General features: G+C 42.7%; 2 long non-coding RNA genes across 2 annotated transcripts in view; one reads left to right on the top strand and one right to left on the bottom strand.

Moving 5' to 3' along the window:
- Nucleotides 1-5,449, top strand: part of LOC307209492 — a 15,847-nt gene extending 10,398 nt beyond the window's left edge. Inside the window, exon 3 of the long non-coding RNA XR_013835610.1 lies at nt 5,415-5,449. This is a non-coding gene — a long non-coding RNA (uncharacterized lncRNA). The remainder of the gene's footprint in view (nt 1-5,414) is intronic.
- Nucleotides 5,387-21,536, bottom strand: LOC307209484. The gene is made up of 5 exons (XR_013835600.1): nt 21,380-21,536; nt 17,179-17,236; nt 14,424-14,606; nt 10,400-10,641; nt 5,387-6,122 (listed from the first exon to the last, which is right to left on the bottom strand). It is a non-coding gene; the product is annotated as an uncharacterized lncRNA (long non-coding RNA).

Raw genomic sequence — 21,536 nt, 5'->3', positions numbered from 1 at the left:
CAACCCTGCCCTAACAATTTAAGTTTGTTGTTATCGGTTATTTTTAGATGCCATTTGTACTTATTTGTTTGTTTCACAACATTTATATGCCACTTGATTGCAATAAAATCTCAAAGTGGTTTACAAAAATAAAAAAATAAATATTATCTGTAAGAAATCAGTAAAAAAAAAAAAATCACAACCCTTTTCACACTGTATCATCTCTTTCCTAAGTGGTTGAAGCTAATTCAAGGCCTCTGCAATGTATTGAAGCCTGCACTTCTCTTGATTAACTAAAAACCTAGGTGAGGCAAGATGGGCCCAGATTATTTTTAGGTTTCCCCTTTTTGGGGGGTGGGGCTCAGACACAGAAGCAGAGTCTCTCTGCCCTTGAGTCTGAGCCCCTCCCTGTGGAAAAGGGTGCCTTCCTGGCTGCAGAGACGTCCATCTTGCAGCAACAGGCACCCACAATCCTGAGGAGAGGTTGGCACCCCTGCCCTCCAGTGTTCTTAGAAACCAACCATGTTCACACACACACACAATCAGAAATGTGTGTTGGCAGGGGAGATTTATCATTTTCCAAACTATGGACCTGTATCCAACAGGAAATTGTTTCAAACAACCATGTGTGGGTAGAAGGACATCTCATGTACAATTAAACGTTCCATCCCTCTCCTCTCCCTGCATGGCCAATAGCCTTCCCCAAAAAAATTTTCGGGTTCTCCTAACCCTCCAGAGCAGATTTGGGGGGGGGTGGAGGAAAAGGAGGAGAAGTTTAGTCACATGAGCAGAAGTTGTTCCTTTCATGATGTGATAACTTCACCCGATTCAACCCAAAGTGTCTTTTAAAAAATAAAACCCAAACGCTGAGAATACAAATGGAATTACAAAAACTGGATAAGAGATTCATGAGTTCTAGATTCCCATCCCTATACTAAGTAATAACAACAGGACACCCACAAATTACTCTAAGCTTTCCTTGGCTGGGCTCTGATTTAATCTCTCCTTTTAATTAGTTCCCAGAGCTGCACATTATTTATAGGTTGTGTTTCCATGTGCCTTGAAAAGTCTGAAGCTCTAACCTATCTTGCTTAGACAAACTAATCCCCCATTCCTTCCCACTCTGTTGTATTCGCACCACAGACACACAAGAACTGCCTTCTCACATGCTGAGTTGTTTATAAAAAGCAGAACATGATTCCTCCAGACTTAATTACAGTCATTTGCCCAGGTTTTGGCATGTCATGATCTCAGTCAGCACCGCGAAGCCTTCTCTGGTGTCTGAGTGCTATAAATATTTGCATTACAGGTGGCTCTTCAACACATCTAATAGAGACATCTTTGTATTGTTGATCACTTTGTTCTTCCAGTAGTAGAAGCAGTAAAACTGTTAAACTGGGAAGGAAAGGGCATTTAACAGAAGAGAAGCCAGTCAGCACAGGGGAAAGGTGGTGTAACTGTGGCTAATGAAAACTGTATGTGTGAAGGGGGACTAAATGTGGGGCAAAAGAAGCAGCAATTCTGACAGAGACCAGGCCACATGGGAGCCACTTCCTCAGGATGCTCTTTGGTTGTTATAGAGGAGTGAGCTTAGAGGGGTATCTGATCTCACGTTGCTGCATTCCTCACCCAATCTAGGATTACACTTCATGCACCTGATGAAGTGAAGTGTGGTTCATGAAAGCTTATATAATAATAAATATATTAACAGAATAATTCCAAGCCCTGACTTACCATTGCAGAGTGAGTTTGGATGAGACTGAGGTGTCCCTCCACCCAGCTCTGCCCAGTGGCCACTGGCAAGGGGAGGGGCTGTCTCTGCCCCTTCATGCCCCTGCCCAAAACTGTGGGTGGAAGCTACAACTGATGGTATCCCTGCTGGTGGTTGCTAGCATAATCCCCCAAATGTGCCATTCTGGAGTGACAAAGGGGCAGAGCTGCGCTAGTGAAGGAATGTCTGGATCCTAAGCAGTGGCGTAGTGTGGGTTGTCAGCACCCGGGGCAAGGCAAGTAATTTGCGCCCCCTAACCCTTGGATTTGCGCCCCCTAACCCTAACCCCCAGATGTTGCGCCCGATGCGGCCGGCCCCCCCTGCACCCCTCATGCTACGCCACTGATCCTAAGCCAGCCCTGCTGCTGGCAGGTTGAGATGAAGGGCCCAGACCACTGAGCTGGCATAATAGAAATAAAATATATTTTTCTTTCCCCACTCACTTCCACCCTAGCTGGCCTAAGTTTCACTGCTCTGTTAAGCTCCACTGCTGCCATGACGAGCTAAGAATTTCATCCTTAGTCTCTGAGGCTCAGTTGTGTTTGCTACCCCAGACCTATACAGCTATGCTTCTGGAAAGTTCCATATGTATCTGTGAATGATCAGCACAGCACTGAGTTGCATCATTAGGCTTCTTCACATACACAGAACAATTGATGATAACACAGTTGCTACTATCTAAGTCAGGGGTCAGGAACCTTTTTCAGCCATGGGCCAGTCCACCGTATCTCAGACCATGTAGTGGGCCAAACTATATCTCTTTTTTTTGGGGGGGGGGGATGAACAAATTCCTATGCCCCACAAATAACCCAGAGATGCATCTGAAATAAAAGCACACATTCTACTCATGTAAAGACATGTTGATTCCAGGACCGTCTGTGGGCTGGATTTAGAATGCGATTGAGCCACATCCAGCCCCCGGGCCTTAGGTTGCCTACCCCTGATCTAAGTCAACACCACAAATGATGTGTGGGACACAGGAGCATGGTGGGGAGGGAGGCATGGCCCAGAATTCCCTGGAGCTGACATGCCTTCCTAGATACTGTTATACAGGGCTTTTTTTCAGCCAGAACTCACCAGAACTTTGTTCTGGCACCTCTCGGATAGGTGCCATTGCCATTATAAGAGAAGAAGAGAGGCGTTCATGGTGAGTCCTATGTGCAGGTTCCATGTATGTGTAAATAAAGTCATATATCCTAATGGCACCACAGTCTCCCTTGACCTTCATTTCAAGAAAACCAAACCCTGGATCACTGGAGGATCTTGGACATTGGGATGTGCACTAAAATATTTTCAGTTATTTGGAATTTCACAAGCCTTGTTTCCTAAAGGTGCCCATGATTACAATTCATTTTGGGGTGGAGGGTGTCACGTGAATTGGCCAACAGCTCCACAGAGATTCCATTGCCAAGTGACTGCAAAGGTCATTTTGTGTGGTAGGGGAGAAAGAGCTGGACCATGAATGGCTCATAGCAGGATGAATTTCATAGTCTTTTTTCCTCTTCCCTGGGGGACCAAACATATACATGCCATTTGCTCTGATCAAGGTGCTGGGCCCGAAACCAGGGGATGTAGTTCACACCACACCTTTGTGGCCTGCTGTCTGTGAATGCAACAGAGAGCTTCTTTAATCTCTTTGTGCCCCAGAGTCTCTTCTGTAAAATCAGGGTAATAGACTTCCCTACTGTTTTGTGCAGATATACATTTCTTCATGTTTGTGAGTCACTCAGATATCCCAGTAATGAGGCCCATAGAAGTGCTCTAGACAGAGCAGATGCATTTATGGAACTGCGGCACAAATCCCCAGTCATCATTACCCAGAAAAAAACCCTGCTGTTCCTTTTCTATTTATGTTTCTTTTCTCTCTCTTCCCACCCACCATCACAGTCCCCCCCCCAGTCGACAAACTTACCTCTCTGTGATTCAAACCATAGTCTTTAAAATGTGCATTATATTGACATTTATATAGTACATTTCTTACACTTACTCTCAAAGCTTTTTACAAAGCTATGAATTACATACCTGTCACCCTCTGAATTCATTCATGCAAAAGAGAGGCAGTCATTACATGCTTGGCAATAAAACTCATAATGCCACCCACCATTGAGCTTTTATATGTGCACACCAAAGATATAAAGTTACCTCCGTGCCCTTGACACCATGAATACATCAGAGGAGGATAAGCACATAGGGAGTTAATGATGGACGGGAGGGACAGGGTCTCTAGCCACTCTGAGATGTGAATATGAAGCATATATTTATTCATAAGCGGCTATGGGTACAGGTTTAAAACTGTCTGATTAATGGCCAGGTGCCTTTTCCCAAATTGGTGAAGGCTACTGAGCATGATACACTACTTTGCTTTTATATCTCTCCCTTCAATCAACAACTCCAAAGCACTTTGCATGCACTAATTAATCCCCACGTTTATGTACGTGAAGATATCATTCTCTTGCATTGAGATTAGCTCAAAGCTAAACACTGAAATAGGGAAGGCAGGTGGAAGAGGACTGCATGATCAAGAAGTGGAGCCAATCCCAGGCTCTGGCCAGAGTGAAAGGGGTGCAACTTCAGAGTAGGTCCGAGAGAGAACTAACTCTCTCTCTCTCTCTCTCTCTCTCTCTCTCCAGCCCATCCCATCCCACGGGCAGAAATTAAGGACCATTCCCCAGCACCATATCATTGTTTGTGGTTACTTCACCTACTCACCCTCAGTTAAAAATGGCCTTACTGCAGAGTCACTGGTTAGCAGTTCTGTCAAGTTCTGTTCTCAAGTTATTGTTCTGTTGCAACTTTAGGTGTTGGTAGAGCAGGAATATTGGACAGGATCTATAGTCAAACAGGGAGACCCGTAATGGCCCAGAGGCCTGGCCCCCTCCCAACAGATATTGAGTGGGCCGAAGACAGCTTGGCCCTGGAGATTTAGCCTCCCTGGCACAGCTCCAGCTTAGTTGGTCACCACAGACCCAGTTTCTATGCAGGCTTCACTGGAATGGTCTATGCTGGGATGGAACCCTAATACCCAGCAACTTCCAGTGCCCAGCCAATAGGCTGAGCATGAAGTTTCAGCCAAAAGACAGGCTGCCCTCTGCAGAATCCATGCTCTGTGGTAGCACTAACCTTTATTAAGACCATAATCAATAAAGCAGTGGGCATGTTTTACCTAATATCAGTGTCTTGTGGGCTTCTCAGAGGTATCTGGTTGGCCACTGTGAGAACAGGATGGGCCTTTAATCTGATCCAGCAGGGCTCATCTTATGTTTTTATCTACTGCAGCTTGTGCAACAGGGCCTTTCCTTCCTCTACAGTTCCCTGCAGCCCTTCCACATGCCCCCAAATTCTACGCTATGCAGTTGCTTTTGTGAATCCATGTTGATACCATAGTGTCCAGATTTGGCTCCTCAAAGAAAAGCCCATCGAAACCGTATAGCAAAATTTGTTGGGAAATTACAAATAATCAAATGATTAATAATTGACCATTTGCAGGTTTGTTTTGCAAGTTTAGTTTCGGTTAGCTATGGTGTTTGATGAAAACAGAACAGTATCAATAATTCACATATCCATCAAACACAGAAATATTAATATAACCTCTAAGAGGAGTTCCAGTTTTTTTTTAAAAAAAAAACAAACTTTTGATATTTTCATTTATTTTATTTATTCACAGAGCAAAACCTTCTAGTGAGGACAACAAATAACAGGTAAATAATCATCTCATCACAGGCATATTGGTTTTGCTTTCAAGTTTCCAATAGTTTAAATTGGTGATCAGTGGGTCCAACAGTTTCCCTGTGAAACTTTAATGCAAACACTGTATCCTGTGGCCTCAGACCAGTTTATTTGAATGATCACTTTGCCCCATACATACCTACTCAATTGCTTTGATCTATAGAATTTGCACTTTTACAAATGCCGTGTTTGTTCCACATCTGTGAAGACTTGATCTCTCAGTGTGGCAGCACCTATGCTTTGGAATGTCCTGCCCTCCCTTTGACAGGCACCATTTTTTTAGATGCCTGCTAAAAAAGAAAAGAAAAACTGCTTCATTTCAGCAAGCCTACCCAGACAACAAGTAGCTATGCATACTTGTTTTGGGTTTTTTGTTGTTAATTGATAATAATTATTATTGATAATTATTTTATCTTTTGATTATGCAGTTCACACATTTTGCTAAATAAAATTCAAATAAAGAATACCCATTAACAATGTACCAAACTTTCTGCGAGCTTCAAATCAGATGGGCGTTTTTGTCATTCCCACAAAAGACTGCTGGGTTCTCCTCCGAAAATCATAACCTTGCCGTAACCTTTCTCCAGATGCAGTGCGTTTTAGGGCCAATAATTGAAAGTTATGTTCCAAGTAGTTCTGTGTTTTCCTAAAGGGAACAGAGGTACACTTTAATTCTGTAGACCTATAAAGAGCAACTTCTGTTTTATATGCAACAACTTTCAAACATGTCAACTAAAAGACAAGTAACAGATGGGTGATATCACTATAAGGACCCAAGGAAACAAAAGGTGGCTGAAGGATGGGAACGAGGGAAAGATGAGGTGCCGGAACTGAGTTCCTGCTGGGCGGGGGAAGCCCTGTATATATAACTTTCAAAATGGGGAAAAATAATGAGATGATCTTATCATTACAGTGGCATTTTATACAGCTATATTCTTCAATCTCTCAGTAATTTCCATGTTATGTTTCAAGGGATGGGATTCTCCTTGTTCAGCAGGATAGGGCCCTCATTTTTTAGTACCTTCTCTACGCTAATTAGCTGCAGGCAATCTTGAGGCCATCTCACCAAAGGGAATGAGCTATGTGTTTCTGATGCATTTAACTACCACAGTGGGCACACGTAGAAGGCACTAGAACTTTTACATGCAAAGCATGTGTCCTACTAATCAATTACAGCCTTTCACTCAGTATATACTTCTAATCCTTCCTCTTCCACCGCATTTTCATAATATCTGATGCTGAGGTTGCCCTGACACAGGAATAAGTCAGTGGTGGGAACGATACATTTGTGGGTCAGCAGTCCCCCCCCCCAAAGAAGCATTGTCGGTTAGAACAATGTGTCCTTCCCCCGCATCTCATTCTCTTTGAACCACACCGAGTATGTGTGTTAGGAATTATTTCTTTCTACTTCACTTCCAAATTAACATTTTCATTTCCATCTGTCAAAATGTGGGGCTCTCTGAGATGCAAGATATTGTCTTGTTAGTGTTCCTGTCATAATCATTATATCTCCTCTAATTCTTACCCTTTACAGGCTGCCAATGGTACTGAATGCTGAAAAGCTGATAATAACTGATCCAAGTCTCAAAACAACAGCCACCATTCTAGGGGAAATCTGATTAAATATCAGATACTTTAAAACATACTTTTTAAGCTCCCGGCGGAAGCAACCAGGTTTGGTTCTTATGGTATTTATGTTATTTGCAACACATCAAAATTTCCTATATATATATATTAGGGCCCTCAAAGTAAGAAGTGTCTTATTACTGGTTTTCATATCAATAGGATATGTTTCTCAAGAAACCTTCATATGAAACCTTCATTGGAAACTAAATTGTACCTTTTTGGTCAGAGGACTGTGGCAGACCTTGGAATCTGTGTGGCACCAAAATTCAGTACCCCTCTGCCTCTCATGCTCTATTCTAAATCATCGTTGTGGTGTCCCCCTGTGGCATATCCGAGTCAGTACTTGCATTCCAGTACAGGTTGAGTTTGTGGTCCAATGAAAGGAGCAAACGTTTTCAAGTATCATCCATTGCATCTACACTGGGGAAGGTTTCTCCTTGTTTTTGAATTTTCAGTTACTGATTTCCCTAGAGAAGAGTTCCACCACTAGCACTTTTAGTAGCTAGAATTGGTGATGTTGGTCTTGAAAGAAACACCAGGAAGACAATAAAGTGAGGACTCCAGCTTGGAACTATTCTGCAGAACATTTCTATCTAGGCATGGAGGAAATGGCTTATCTTCCAAATGTAGAACCTGTTTTCTATGGAAGAAGGTAAGGGGCAATCAAAACTGCAGAAAGCAGGTAAAACCAGCTCTAGTTCATATGATGACAAGTTGCAGGAAATGAAAGGGGTAAAAGTGAAGATTTATGGGAGAAATGGTGAGTGCAATTACTACGTGTGCTGTATTGATTTAAGAGGATTGTACTGCTCCCAGATAGAAATGGCTTTTATGCGTTTGGGCCTATCCCTGACAAAAACACTTTCTTCTCCGTTGACAAGGCCTTGTTGCTATGGAAATGTACGGCTGGAAACAGGGGCACAGGCACGTTTTGATAACACAGGCCTAATGGATGTATTTTTGCAACATTCACAGCTCCTTTCTTCTTATTTTCTCCTGAGCAGACGACCATTTCTTCTATTTGTTGCCACTTGATAAAAAAATGTCTCTCTCTAATCTTTTAATTTAGCTTAGATTTCCTTCTCCTTCCAAGCAATGCAGTCTGGCAATTAAACTACTTATCTAGAGACTCCATGCTGGGGCTGGTTGCCTGTTGCCTGTTTTTCCTGTCTGTGAATCTTCTTACAGATGCCTTCTCATTGCCATCGTTCTAAAAGCATCATACATCTTCTGGCTTCTGCTTCATGAAGGGTATGAAAGACCAGCCATATTTCTGATCTATAAAGATGCCAGCTAAATCGTAAACAATATCACGATGCCCTATGTGTACAGTTACACAACCTTTGACATGTGCTTTGCTTCTTCATGAAAGATCAGTTCCTCAGAATAGTGCAGAAAGCAAGCAGGGAGAGGGGGGACCAGCTGTTTATAAAGGATTTGGTGGCCAGCCAACTCCTCCACAAATGCCCCACACTTGGGTATTTTGCAGAGTACAGTGGTACCTCGGGTTACATATGCTTCAGGTTACATATGCTTCAAGTTACAGATTCCGCTAACCCAGAAATAGTACCTCGGGTTAAGAACTTTGCTTCAGGATGAGAACAGAAATTGTGTTCCAGCGGCGTGGCATCAGCAGGAGGCCCCATTAACTAAAGTGGTGCTTCGGGTTATGAACAGTTTCAGGTTAAGAACGGACCTCCAGAACAAATTAAGTACTTAACCTGAGGTACCACTGTATGACACAGATCCACTTTCAAAATACAATAATCAGAAATTTGAAGCTGTGCATATATTAGCAAAGTTACAGATAGGTAGCCGTGTTGGTCTGCCATAGTCAAAACAAAATAAAAAAATTCCTTCCAGTAGCACCTTAAAGACCAACTAAGTTAGTTCTTGGTATGAGCTTTCGTGTGCATGCACACTTCTTCAGATACACTGAAACAGAAGTCACCAGACCCTTCTATATAGTGAGAAGGTGGGGAAGGGTATTACTCAGAAAAGTGGTGGGATTGGGTGATTGGCAGATAGCTGTGATGAGCCTGTTGACGACTCTTAACGACTGCAATAGGTCTTACAGGAAAAAGCAAGGGATTTCACCTTCTCACCCCTTGCTTTTTCCTGTAAGACCTATTGCAGTCATTAAGAGTCGTCAACAGGCTCATCACAGCTATCTGCCAATCACCCAATCCCACCACCCTTCTGAGTAATACCCCTCCCCACCTTCTCACTATATAGAAGGGTCTGGTGACTTCTGTTTCAGTGTATCTGAAGAAGTGTGCATGCACAGAGATCCTTCATGCACCAGAGATCCTTCAGGTTTCCTTTGCCGGGTGAAACCAGGCAGGTGGTGACCAAAGAGAAGACCTTGTCACTCTTTGAAGAGTGTTCTGGGAGACACCAACTCATTCAGCATTCCATAGACTTTCATAAAATGGATTTGCTCACTGATGCTTTAAATGGCTCTTAATAGTTCTTTAATTTTATTGTCTTAGCGCTATTTAATTGTATTTTATTATTTTAAAATGTGTTTTACTTCTGCTCTTAAATTTTATGACATTTTACGAGCTGGTAATTATTTCTCGTTCCTGCTACCTTTATTTGTTATTTTGGGTATGTCACTTGGTATATTATTTTTATTGACAAAACTGCTCATAAACGTTTGAAATAAAACAACTAGGGATGTCACAGAGTTTCAGAGTTTTTCACCGTTAGGGAGTTACAGCACCTGCTGGGCCTGTAGAAACAGATATGGGACAGGCATTTATATGGGAAACTCAACCAGATGGGTGGGGTATAAATAATAAATTATTATCAATTATTATTATTATTTATATAAATAAATGATTGTGTATACCTAAATGGTTCAATATACTGTTTCTATGAAGTAATATAATACTAATTTAAAAATATAAATATACCAGATCATGCAAATCTAATTCAAATAACACTTTGCCAAAGTTGTGCTAGTCTACAACTTGACATCAGCTTGAAAATATCCCTTAATGGTGCAATTGCACCTATTTCATTTCCTCCAGAGAGGTTTTTCTCCCTCTCTCATAGTACTGGAAGCTGAGCTCATCCAATAAAGATGATTGATGGGAGGTTCAGGACAGAGAGAAGGAAGTACTTCTTCATACACCACATCATTCAGGGGTGAGGAACCTCAGAGACCTGGGGGGCTCTATTGGCCTCCAGGTCTCTTTGACTGGCCTTTGAGACTCTCCCCAGGCTATATGCCAATCACACCACCTCTCCCCAGGATATACCTCTCAATGGCCAGGATCAGGGGCCACATACCTCTCAATGCCATCTGTTGGGAAATGAGAGCAGCAGAAGGGCTATTGCCTTCCTATCTTGCTTGGCTCTTTCAGAGGCCACTATGGGAAATAGGATGCTGAACTAGATAGTCTTTTGGTCTCATCCGGCAGGGCGCTTAGATTCTTAACTGTAATGGGGTTATTATGATTTGATCAGTCCTATGAATCCGTTACTCATTGCTTCAGTTGCTGGAAAATGGCTGGTGTCCTATAGGCTGCTACCTGTTAGAGTACAAAGAGGCAAGGAAGAGCATGTCAGAGTAACATATCAGATTGCAGAATTCAAAATTTACGCATTTGATTTTTCAAAAGTTGACTGGGGTGTGTGTCATAGCTGTCAACTTTTCCCTTTTTTTAAGGGAAATTCCCTTATTCCGAATAGGATTCCTCACAAGAAAAGGGAAAAGTTGACAGCTATGGTGTGTGTGCGTGTGTTACACACAATGGTTAAAACACACACACCACCTAAAACAAACCCAGTCAGAACTCAAATGTTCTCAGATTCAAAATATGGATTTCTTTCCTTTCTTTATTTTGACACTTTCTCATTTTAACGCTGTAATAAATTCCCTCTATGTCTCTGCATATTCATATTTGGTCACTGTATCAAGCAGATGCCCCGCTTCTTATGATATGCTTCTTGTCCTTTCATAGATTAAAAAAATGATATGCACACATTTATATGTAGAAATAACTCTTTCATTTGCTCTTTCAGAAAGTGCAGATGAACTGATGCTCATAAATACCCTATTAAGGCTGCCATCCTATGGAGAATTAGGTGCACCTAAGCCCGCTAATTTCAATTAACTCTGCATAAGATTAATCTGGAAACAGGACGCAGAAGCAGGAAAAAGAAAATGCACAATTTTTGCACAGGGGCATTTTTTTTGTATCGTTCCAAGTGGGAAAGACTCTCTTCTACTAGTTATTTGATGGAATAAATACAAAGAGGTGTATGTTTTATTTATCTATCATATTTGTATCCAAGGTTCTTGGGTGGTACATGTGGAAATTATGCTGTTATCTTAACAGTATTTTTTTGAAGTAGGTTACAGCACAATTCAAACCAAAGAATCACTGGGGTGAGAGAGCTTGGAATAGGCAGGTCTTGGGCTGTCTTGGTTCAGCTGGGGCTAGACCAGTGTAGCTATCTCAACTAGGTTATGCTGGCTCACCCAGAAGAACTTTCACTTAAGTCCAAAAGCTGGGCATGCAGGAGGTGGGAGACTTACACCGATTCCAAACCAATTTCAGTTCAGGCACATGACCTGGTAACTCGGGGGAATTTATGCTAGTAAAAAAGGGTGGTGTAAGTCAAATTCTGTTTCAGAGCCTTGCTTTCCTCCTGCCAGGCTCAGGTTTCCTCAGCAAGCAGTACACTGCTCCCAAATGGAGTTTGGAATAGGGTAATTTACATCACTGCAACTTAAACTGGTGTAAACTTGACCAGCTTCCTTTACTTGGGAATGCTCTGCTAGGAAATGAAGTGGTTTCTGCTCCAAGGTTGCTTACAGAGCTTCATGGCATGGCTTCTCTCTCCTGCCAGTCCAGGTTGGACATCACACTGGTTGTACTTATCAATGGACAGAAAAGGCTATACTCCTGGGCCAGGGAGCCATTAAAGGCAAAAGAGCATTTGTCCACATTAAAGAGTGGCGTTCTGGTTACTCTAGCTAACAGCTTTCTGTCTTCCTTGTTCAGAGATAGTGTTGGGTGAAGCACACTTCTTTCCCAGAGGCACACTTCACTCCTACATCTGAGATGATTTACTTTAAGGGCAACATTTGAAATGCATGATCACATTTGGATTCATTTAATTTTTTTTTTTTGGGGGGGGGGGGATTCCAGGAGCTCCCTATCCAGTTTGAGACTACAGCACAGGGAAGTGGGATTGACTTTTCTCTTCAAACTGTTTTTCCAGCACCCCTCCCCTCCCTAAAGCTGCTATTTCCTCAGGAGGGAAGTTGTGGAGGGCTATAACTAGCAGTTCCCCTTCTAGGCCAAACAGTAGCTCTGGAAGTATTTACCTCCACCCATTACAAAATGATACTGTAGCACCCTGCTTGTGGTTAACGCTTAGCTGGAATGAAATATTCAACGCAGCAATAGAGAAATTAAAATAATAATTTATTTGTCAGACAAATAAATATGAGGCACAGTGGTATATGGTTACCAAGCTCTGGCCTGGCCTCTTGCCATTCTGGCCAGCACTTATATTTCCTTAATCCAGCCCCCTTGCTCCTCCTGTGGCTGCCTCTGTCCAATCAGCCTGGTTAAAATTCCTATTGGCTGTTTGCTAGAACCAATCACAAAAGATACACCCATTTCCTTCTTGCCCTTTTATGGGAATCAAAAAGCTATATATTCTTCTATCTATAAATGACAAATAAGTAGTAATATATCTTACATGTGTCTCAACAAGGAATCTTAATTACCAGCTCACCTCTTGCCCTCCTTGCCCTATTGCCTTCCAAAACAGATGATTAATCTTGAATTTTTACCTTAAACATATGTCAAGGATTTTGAGTTCACATCAACATTGAGAGATCTCCTTCATCTGAAGGTTTCTAAACAAAAGGCCTGACAACCATATATCAGGAGTGCTTGATGGCGTCTCCTGTCTGACAGGAGGTTGGGCTGGTGGCTGACTTAATTTCAGGATAGTTACAACTCTTACAACTATATGAAATAAGAATCTAGCATTTCTTAAATCCTTTGCATAATTATATTTAAGCTAATATATTTAATACATAAATGACCTTTTAAAAGGAAAAGAAATCTTAAAAGGATCTTAGTTTAAGAAAGAAACAGCTTTAGAAAAGACTTCCCAAAAATGTTCTGTTTCTGCCAGCCAGACCAGTTGCTTTTTCACTGCTCTTGACCTTTTTAACCTTAGGAAGAAGATATGGCTCATTTTACTATTTATCCACTCTTAATTTGTAGGGTCAGTGTAACCTTGGCTGTCAGCCTGTAATTCCCTTTTTACGACTTTGAGAATTGTTTTCTGCTATAAATCAGGGGGGGCCCTTGTCTAGGAGTAAAACATCTTGCCAAGGTTTTTCTAAGCAGCTGGTCTTCTGCCTGGCATAAAACATTTATGAATTTGAACTCATTTTTAAAATACAAGCCCTGATTAAACATATAAGCTTTAATAAAAATTCAGGCTTATGATTAGATGCCTCAATACAGCAGGAGTGCCAACTTGTCCCCGCAACCATGGGTGCCTAGGGCCGTGTCTCTGAAATTTGTGGGTGCCCAGCCTCTTCATGGGTAATTTTGTGGGTGCTTACCCAGGGAGTTGGCACCTATGTGACACAGTATGACAATTATCAATGCAAGAACCCAACCTCTATGTCTGTGTGTGCGCTTTCTCGGGTGGCGTTGTGTGCAAGTTCTGTGTGCAAGCTGCTGTTCCTCACTGCTCCAACCAGCTCCAACCGTCGCTCCATCACCTAAGTTTAAGGTGCTTCAGAGTAAGGCCCCGGACAACAAGCAGCCTTGTCTGAGAGAAAATACTTTCTCTTCCTTTCTAAGGCCACATCCGCACTATATAGCTCTCACAGCGGTTCAATAGTAACTCTCTTTTCACAGGAAACCCAGCTTTGCAGCTTTGTGAGGGGAATAGGGGCCTCCTAACAAATCTCAACACTCATCCCAAACTACAGTTCCCAAGATTCATTGGAGGGAGCCATGACTGTTGAAGTGGTATAATAGTGCTTTAAATTTCTGGTTCAGATGTGGCTTACAACAGGAGTGCCTGAATGATCCGTTAACACCCAATGCAGCAATGGCAGCCATTCTTCGTTGTAGGGCCTTGTGCAAAATACATTTTGTGGGGCTTTCCCAGTTTAGCCATTTGCCTTTCAGTCTCTGCTTTCTTTTTATGCTTTGTGGCCCTGCTCCCACACATGCTTTTTTACATTACCTGCCATAATGCAGCAAGATAAAAAATAAATAAAAGCTAGTAATAATGCCATATGATGCAGTTCCTTATGTAAGCTTACCACTTAAATCTTACATCCAGCGAATATCCCAAACAGATGTGGACGAGAGGGAGCGCACAAAAAGCAAAGCAATTCCATCTGTCACCTTGGTCCGCTCTCCTAACAGTGACATTTATATATGGTAAGCCCGTGTTTCTGGAAACATCCACAAAGTTCCACTTTGGAGAGCAATCATTCGAGAAACTGTAATAAACCAAAAGTGCACACCAGCAGTAGGAGAGCCTTCACATTACCACTCTGCTCTTAAACATAAACAATTGAAGTGCGGAGGGAGGGAGGGAGAGTGAGAGAGAACAAACAGTAGCTAGCACAGGAAAGTCTACAACTGGCGATGAGGGCTCTTCATGGCAAAGCAGCCAGAAGCACTCAAAAACTCCAGGAAGTCAGGATGCATAGGACATGCAAAACCAATAACACTATGTCAGTGCATGTCTCTGGGAAATTCAGACATGGCACATATCTGTCAGAGAAAACAGAATGCATGACAAAATTATCGCATATGATGGTCTTGCGGATTTGGCAGGTGGTCTAGAGCCTCCATAGGGACGCAGGTGGCGCTGTGGGTTAAAGCCTCAGCGCCTAGGACTTGCCGATCGAAAGGTCGGCGGTTCGAATCCCTGCGGCGGGGTGCGCTCCCGCTGCTCGGTCCCAGCGCCTGCCAACCTAGCAGTTCGAAAGCACCTCCAGGTGCAAGTAGATAAATAGGGACCGCTTACCAGCAGGAAGGTAAACGGCGTTTCCGTGTGCGGCTCTGGCTCGCCAGATGCAGCTTTGTCACGCTGGCCACGTGACCCGGAAGTGTCTCCGGACAGCGCTGGCCCCTGGCCTCTTAAGTGAGATGGGCGCACAACCCCAGAGTCTGTCAAGACTGGCCCGTACGGGCAGGGGTACCTTTACCTTTACCTTTACCTAGAGCCTCCATACACCACACACCTCATGGGGTCGCTACTGTACTGCAGAGATTTCAACAAGAACATAATCCCTGCCCCACACACTGAAGGATTGCTGGAAAGAAGTGAGCCCCAAACAGCTCGTTTGTACAGTGACTTAACAGTTGGGAATCCTCCCATGCTGTGGGTGCCTCGTAATTATTTCATTTATTCTTCACGGCGCACGAACCCCGTTCTGTCAGCGTGCCGCACAGATTGGCAGTCGTAGTTCTCGGGGCTATGGAGAATGCGCTCTGTGCGGCTGTGCCGGGGCCTCTCTGCTTTGTGGCTTAGAGGAGCGCAAGCAAGCTACAGCTGGTGTCCCCAACTGGGAGCTGTAGGCGTAAGCATAAAACACACTGTTATGACTGGAGGTGAAGTGTAGCAGAAGATGATGATGTGGGATGGTTGAGTGGGTGTTTATTAGCTTTTTTTAACCAGTTTGGCATTTCCTTCCACTGTTGTACATTTTTAAATACTGTGCTGCCTCATTTAACTAAACGGCCCTAGGGAGAGCCAAAACATTTGGATAATCAGATGCCGAGATAGGCTAACATTGATCATGGCAGGATGTAGAGGTCACGTAGGAAATTTCAGCTATCCAGGAATTTGGGTTCTGTGAGCTACGTGTAACAGAGATCCGACTCTGAAATGTTTCTTTCTGCAGTAACTGAAGAGACAAGACAAAGCTATTTCCCTCTTTAGAATTCTTTTTCCCCCTCCCCTGCCACCTACTTATAGTTTCTGTCACAAAAGCCATGAATTTCTAGGGAGTTGCTTTGTTCTCTGAGAGAAGGTAGCATAAAACGGGTGTGTGTGTGTTCTTAAATGTATTACATTTCTTGTCATCCTTGCTTTAGTTTTTTAAATGCATTTATTCGTTTATAAAAAATATTTATAAACCATCTTTTGGTCTTAACAAAGCCCATCAAGGCAATGCGTAAAAGTGAAGACATTAAAGGCAACCGTTAAGAGTGAGGGAAATTGTGTTTATGGGTGTGGGTGGGTTTAAGTGGATGAATGTGCGCAGGTGTAGCCTGATTGAGGGATGGGTGCCTTAGTAGGTGTTGAACTTGTGCAGGTATTGAAGAATAGAATCCCATTGTATGGATTTTGATGCACTATCAGTTTTATTGTTTTCTACACAGTGTTTACTTTTGATTTGCTTGTAAACTACTTGGGTGGGTTTTTCCCCCAATGAAAAGTTGAACATAAATAGTTGAAATACTTGAAGAAGAAAGCCATTTTTAAACAATAAGCCAGATGAAGGACAGACCGGAAAATATCTTAGAACCAGGAGGAGCAAAATCAAAGCATCGTTGAAACGATTGAAAGATATGCAGAGCCAAACATTTTTACTGCCGTTCTAAAAGTAGGCAGCAATGGAGGGCAGGACTCCTAAAGACAAAGGCCTGTCCTCTGTTCCCACCAAACTCACATCCTAATGTGGTGGGTCACAAATTTATTCCGCACTCTTAGGCTACAACTGCACCAAACCTTCAAAGCACTATTCTACCTCTAACAGTCATGCATGACAAAAGAATCATTGGAACTGTAGTTTGTTAAGGGTGTTGAGAGTTATTAGGAGACTCCAAGTCCCCTCACACAGCGACACTTCTCAAAGTATTTTATCTATTAATTGTTCTACCCAAGGAACTGTGGGAATTGTAGCTCTGCATGGGAGTCTCAGAATTTGCATGAGTAGGGACATACAATACAGAGCTGCATTTAGGTAGGTTCTGTGCAAAATTTCAGGAGGATAGACGCAGAGTTTAGGGAGTGATAAATTTTAAAAAGTGTAATTGAAGCTTTTGAAAAAAACTTACTTTGTTTTCTGCTCAGTCTGTACTGAAGTCAAAGTCTTTCTACATCCTCCCCAAAGCACTGTGATTTGAAACAAAAGGGCAGTCTTAATGAAGTAATTCTGTCTGTTAGAGTTGTCCATCAAAGAACCATATTCCTCTTCAGGATTCTCCTTTCCTTTCTGCCTGGAAATTTCTATTTATGGAGAATTGGGGGGATGTTGCAAAAAATATAAACAGTGGTGGTGATTGGGGGGAACAGGTACCAAAGTCCTCCCAAGTGCTAAAGCAGCTTCAAAGCCTCAGAGCTAGCCTGCTTCACCTTGGACCACTTCTGATTCTAAAATAGTCTGAGTATCTCCAGGCAGATATCCTGACCTTGTTGCTGTTCCTTTATGTAAGGCTAATGCACAGTATGCTTTTAACAGTGAAGACTTTTGCATTTACATTTACTAGGGGCCTTACTTCAGAAGCTATGTTATTCATCTTGCTTTCCACCGTGACGAAATAATGTAATTTACGTAATCTATTTCATAATTTACACTGATGTCATACCTTGGGTCATTATGTGATTCCGCACCATTCATTTCCATGCAAAGCCAATGCAAGGCAAATGGAGGCAAACATAATTAGTTGTGTATCATTTGTACACTAGAAGCAACAGCAGCAACAAACGCCAGTTGTATTCACTGGACTGATTTCCATTTTGGAGATGGGACGAACAAGGGAACACCAGCAATTTCCACTCCTGTTTCTGTTCTCATAGTAATTTTCCAACATTCCTAATATTTACTCATATTTACCAATAAGTCACTTATAGTTTTGTTCTTAACTTGTTGAGAATTGCCTCTGAAATTTAACTTCAATGTGAGTCTCTTGAGCTCATACCCCAAATAAATGGATTCTCAGCCGCATTACATATGCGCCACAAATCACAGCATTATAATTCAGGACATATCCAGAGAAGAGCTTCTGGTGTTCTGAGTTTGGCTTCTTTTAGGGCCCAAGATAAGCCCAGGAATTAATTAGCCACCATCTCCCTTGCTTCCTGCTTTTACTTTTGATTTTTGTCTTCTGCCACTGTTCTCTATGCCTACAATGGCCTCCTCATCTTTATCCCTTAGGATACCTCTTTTAAAATCTTCCTTCTTGAGTTTCACTCACTTCTTTTTTTTTTACTTTGCTTTAGCCGTACCTGTCAGCACAGTTGACCATGCTGTAATTAACCCATTCATCTCTGTTCCTTTTTCAAATCTTTTCTTCCACCTCCACATTACACATCTATAAAAGGGAAGAAAACATGTGTGCAAGTACACTGATTTCACCTATTGATATATTTTTCAACAGTATATTCAAGACAACATATGATTGAACAAGAATAAAACTGTAAAACCTCATGGTAGAACAAGTGAGAAATGCTGAAAACACGGGGGGGGGGATACAAAGTGTGCAAAAAGCAACATTGCAGCAGTTAAAACCAATTAAAAACCATCTGCCAAGATTTCAAAATATGTACAAAAAAAGTTGTTAGGCAGGAGAAAAGGCCACCTGAAAAAAGTATCTTTAATTCTTGGTGAAATAGCAAGCGAAGGAGCCAAATAGATGTCTCTGGGAAGGGAATCCCATAGCATGGGTGCTGCCACTGACAAATTTCAGCAAAAGAGGTGACAGAAGAAAGGTGCATCAATTGGTATTTCTAGATGGGGAGGAATATATGGTAGAACATGAGTTCTGCATGTGCTTCAAGAGTCCACTAGTTAGTTCTGCCACATTCACATGTCTGAAAGATCATCTCCATCCCTACTGGCTTTCTTGGATGTTAAGATCTGCAGAGGGGCTCTCTTGGTATTCCGCCACCCTCACAAATGTGGGGAACAATGGCTCAGGAAAGGGCTTTCTCTGTGGCAGCTGCTAAATTGTGCAACTCCCCCCACCCACACAGTTGCACCTTGCAACTTCCTTGTACAGTTTTCACCACATGCTGGCCTTTGACAGTCAGGGCCATCTTACCCATAGAAGAAGAAGAAGAAGAGTTTGGATTTGATATCCCGCTTTATCACTACCCTAAGGAGTCTCAAAGCAGCTAACATTCTCCTTTCCCTTCCTCCCCCACAACAAACATTCTGTGAGGTGAGTGTGGCTGAGAAACTTCAGAGAAGTGTGACTAGCCCAAGGTCACCCAGCAGCTGCATGTGGAGGAGCAGGGACGCGAACCCGGTTCCCCAGATTACGAGTCTACCGCTCTTAACCACTACACCACACTGGCTCTTGGAGTGTGGGGCACTCAGGTGCCAGGCACTCAGGGGCGCCAGGCCGAGAGTCCAGGGCTGAGAGTTGTGTCTGGGGAAATGCCTGTCCATTGGTTGGAGTGCCACAGCAGGCGGCTCTGCGCCGCGAGTTCGGGGGTGACCAAGCCAGTGAGACGCTGAAGTGGCCGGCCAGCTCCGCCCTCCTGTGCGCCTGGGATTGGCCAACTTGGGGGTGCGCCGGGTGGATCTTTGCACCCCGGCGCCGCATATGCTTAAGACAGCCCTGTTGACAGTTAATGTCTTTTATTTTGTGGGACCCACTTCTTTTGGTAAAATTCATACTGTTCTGTTCCATTTCGAATGGCGTTATACTTGTTTCATAATTGCTAACACCTTTATCGGTTCTTCCAGTTGTCTATTTTATGACTGTAATCCACCTTGGGACATTATGGTGAAGGGCAGGTAAGAAATCTTATAAATAAACAAGTAATGTTTAATAAATTGCTTTTATCTCCCATAATGTGTGAAGAACCCTCTGATAACAATCATACAAGGAGCAGAGACCATGATTAGTAGGAATGTAAGAAGCTGTATTAGACTGAGTCAGACCTTTGATCCATCTAACACAGTGTTGCCTACCCATGAGGCCAGGTGAGGCAGCTGCATCAGGTGGCACGATCCACCAGGACAGCAGATCCCAATGTCAAACATTCTTTCCCCCTTGTTCCTGATGTGATTCTTTCCTCACCCCGTGGGGAAGGGGTCACCATGTTGGGGTCCATCTCAGGTGCCAACATGCGTTTGACTGGCCCTGCCTAAACTGACTGGCAGTGGCTCTCCAGAGTTCTTCTTCTGCCATGCCTGGAGATGCCAGAATTTGAAACTGAAGCCTGTTGCCTGCAAAGGATGTCCTCTGCCACTGAGTTATAGCCCTCTTCTGCTTCCATGTTTTATTCAGCTGCATGCATTTTTTATTATTATTAAATGTTAAATACTTGTAGTAAGTAGCAGTAGCAGCAATTCGTAAATTTGGGGGCCACTTGAGAAGACATCCTTTGTGTTAATTTCACTCCTAAAGGTGACCCGTATAACTGTTTTAAATAAGCAGAAATAAATTAATTTATTAAACTCTTTCAAAACTGCCCTTCATGGAATGTCACCCTCACATGGCAGTGTGTAAGAGAATAACAGCAAAATATAATGCCATATAAAAGCACAGATTAAAACCACACTGCACCCTTTTCAAAAAAAGCAGTAACAATTAATCAAAACTTAGGTGTTAATAAAAATCACATTTAAATACTTTCCCTAGAAGCTAGATAGGAATATATGTTTCTTTAGGGTATAGGTCATTGTGTCTCAGGACAGTGCTCAAACTCCCCACAAATCAGGGCTTTTTTCAGCTAGAACTTGCAGAAACTCAGTTCCGGTACCTCTCAGATGGGTTCTGTCACCTCTCAGGTGGTCACCATTGCCATTCTAAGAGAACAAGGGAGGTGTTCAGAGTGAGTTCTGGCACCTCTTTTTCTAGAAAAACAGCACTGCCACCCATCATTATCAAAATGGATCCACCTTCTTAGAGTGTCATCTGTAAATAATATGCCAGACATGTTTCTTCCTTCCCAAGCAGGGTGGGACGTAACTTATTTGCTAATTACAAAAGAATATAGGATAAAAAAGAAATTATGACTGCCAGATGGTGAATTGCTGCTTAGCAGGAACAAGCAAGGAGAGGACTCAGTCAATCACTGGTAAGTGATAAGGCAGCACAGTGAACTACCAAAGAAGAAGGAAGCTCATTACACCAGACACTAAATTATTCTTATAGAGACTTCTACTTCTTTCCCTGCTTCTATTTTTTATTCTAAGCCATAAAGCAAGCAATTCCACCAAGGCCCTCTTTTAAATGATTAACATTTTCATTTTAACTTTTGTTTTTGATTGTATTCCAGCCATTAATCTGACTTGTGTCTTACCCTGCCCTTCTCTTCTTCCCTTCTTTCAAACAGGCTTCATTCATCTCAGTGTGCTTTGCAAGCCACGGTAGTCTGTTCTGAAGGTGTGGAGCAACACTGCGTTGCTATGGCAATGTGGGCTTACCACAGAGCAAGGCCATAGCTGGATTCCACCGCA

This window comes from Podarcis cretensis, assembly GCF_951804945.1.
Source record: "Podarcis cretensis genome assembly, chromosome: 2".
Taxonomy (NCBI): Eukaryota; Metazoa; Chordata; class Lepidosauria; order Squamata; family Lacertidae; genus Podarcis; species Podarcis cretensis.
Note: the sequence above shows the minus strand (reverse complement) of the source record. Positions and strands in the feature narration are given on the sequence as shown.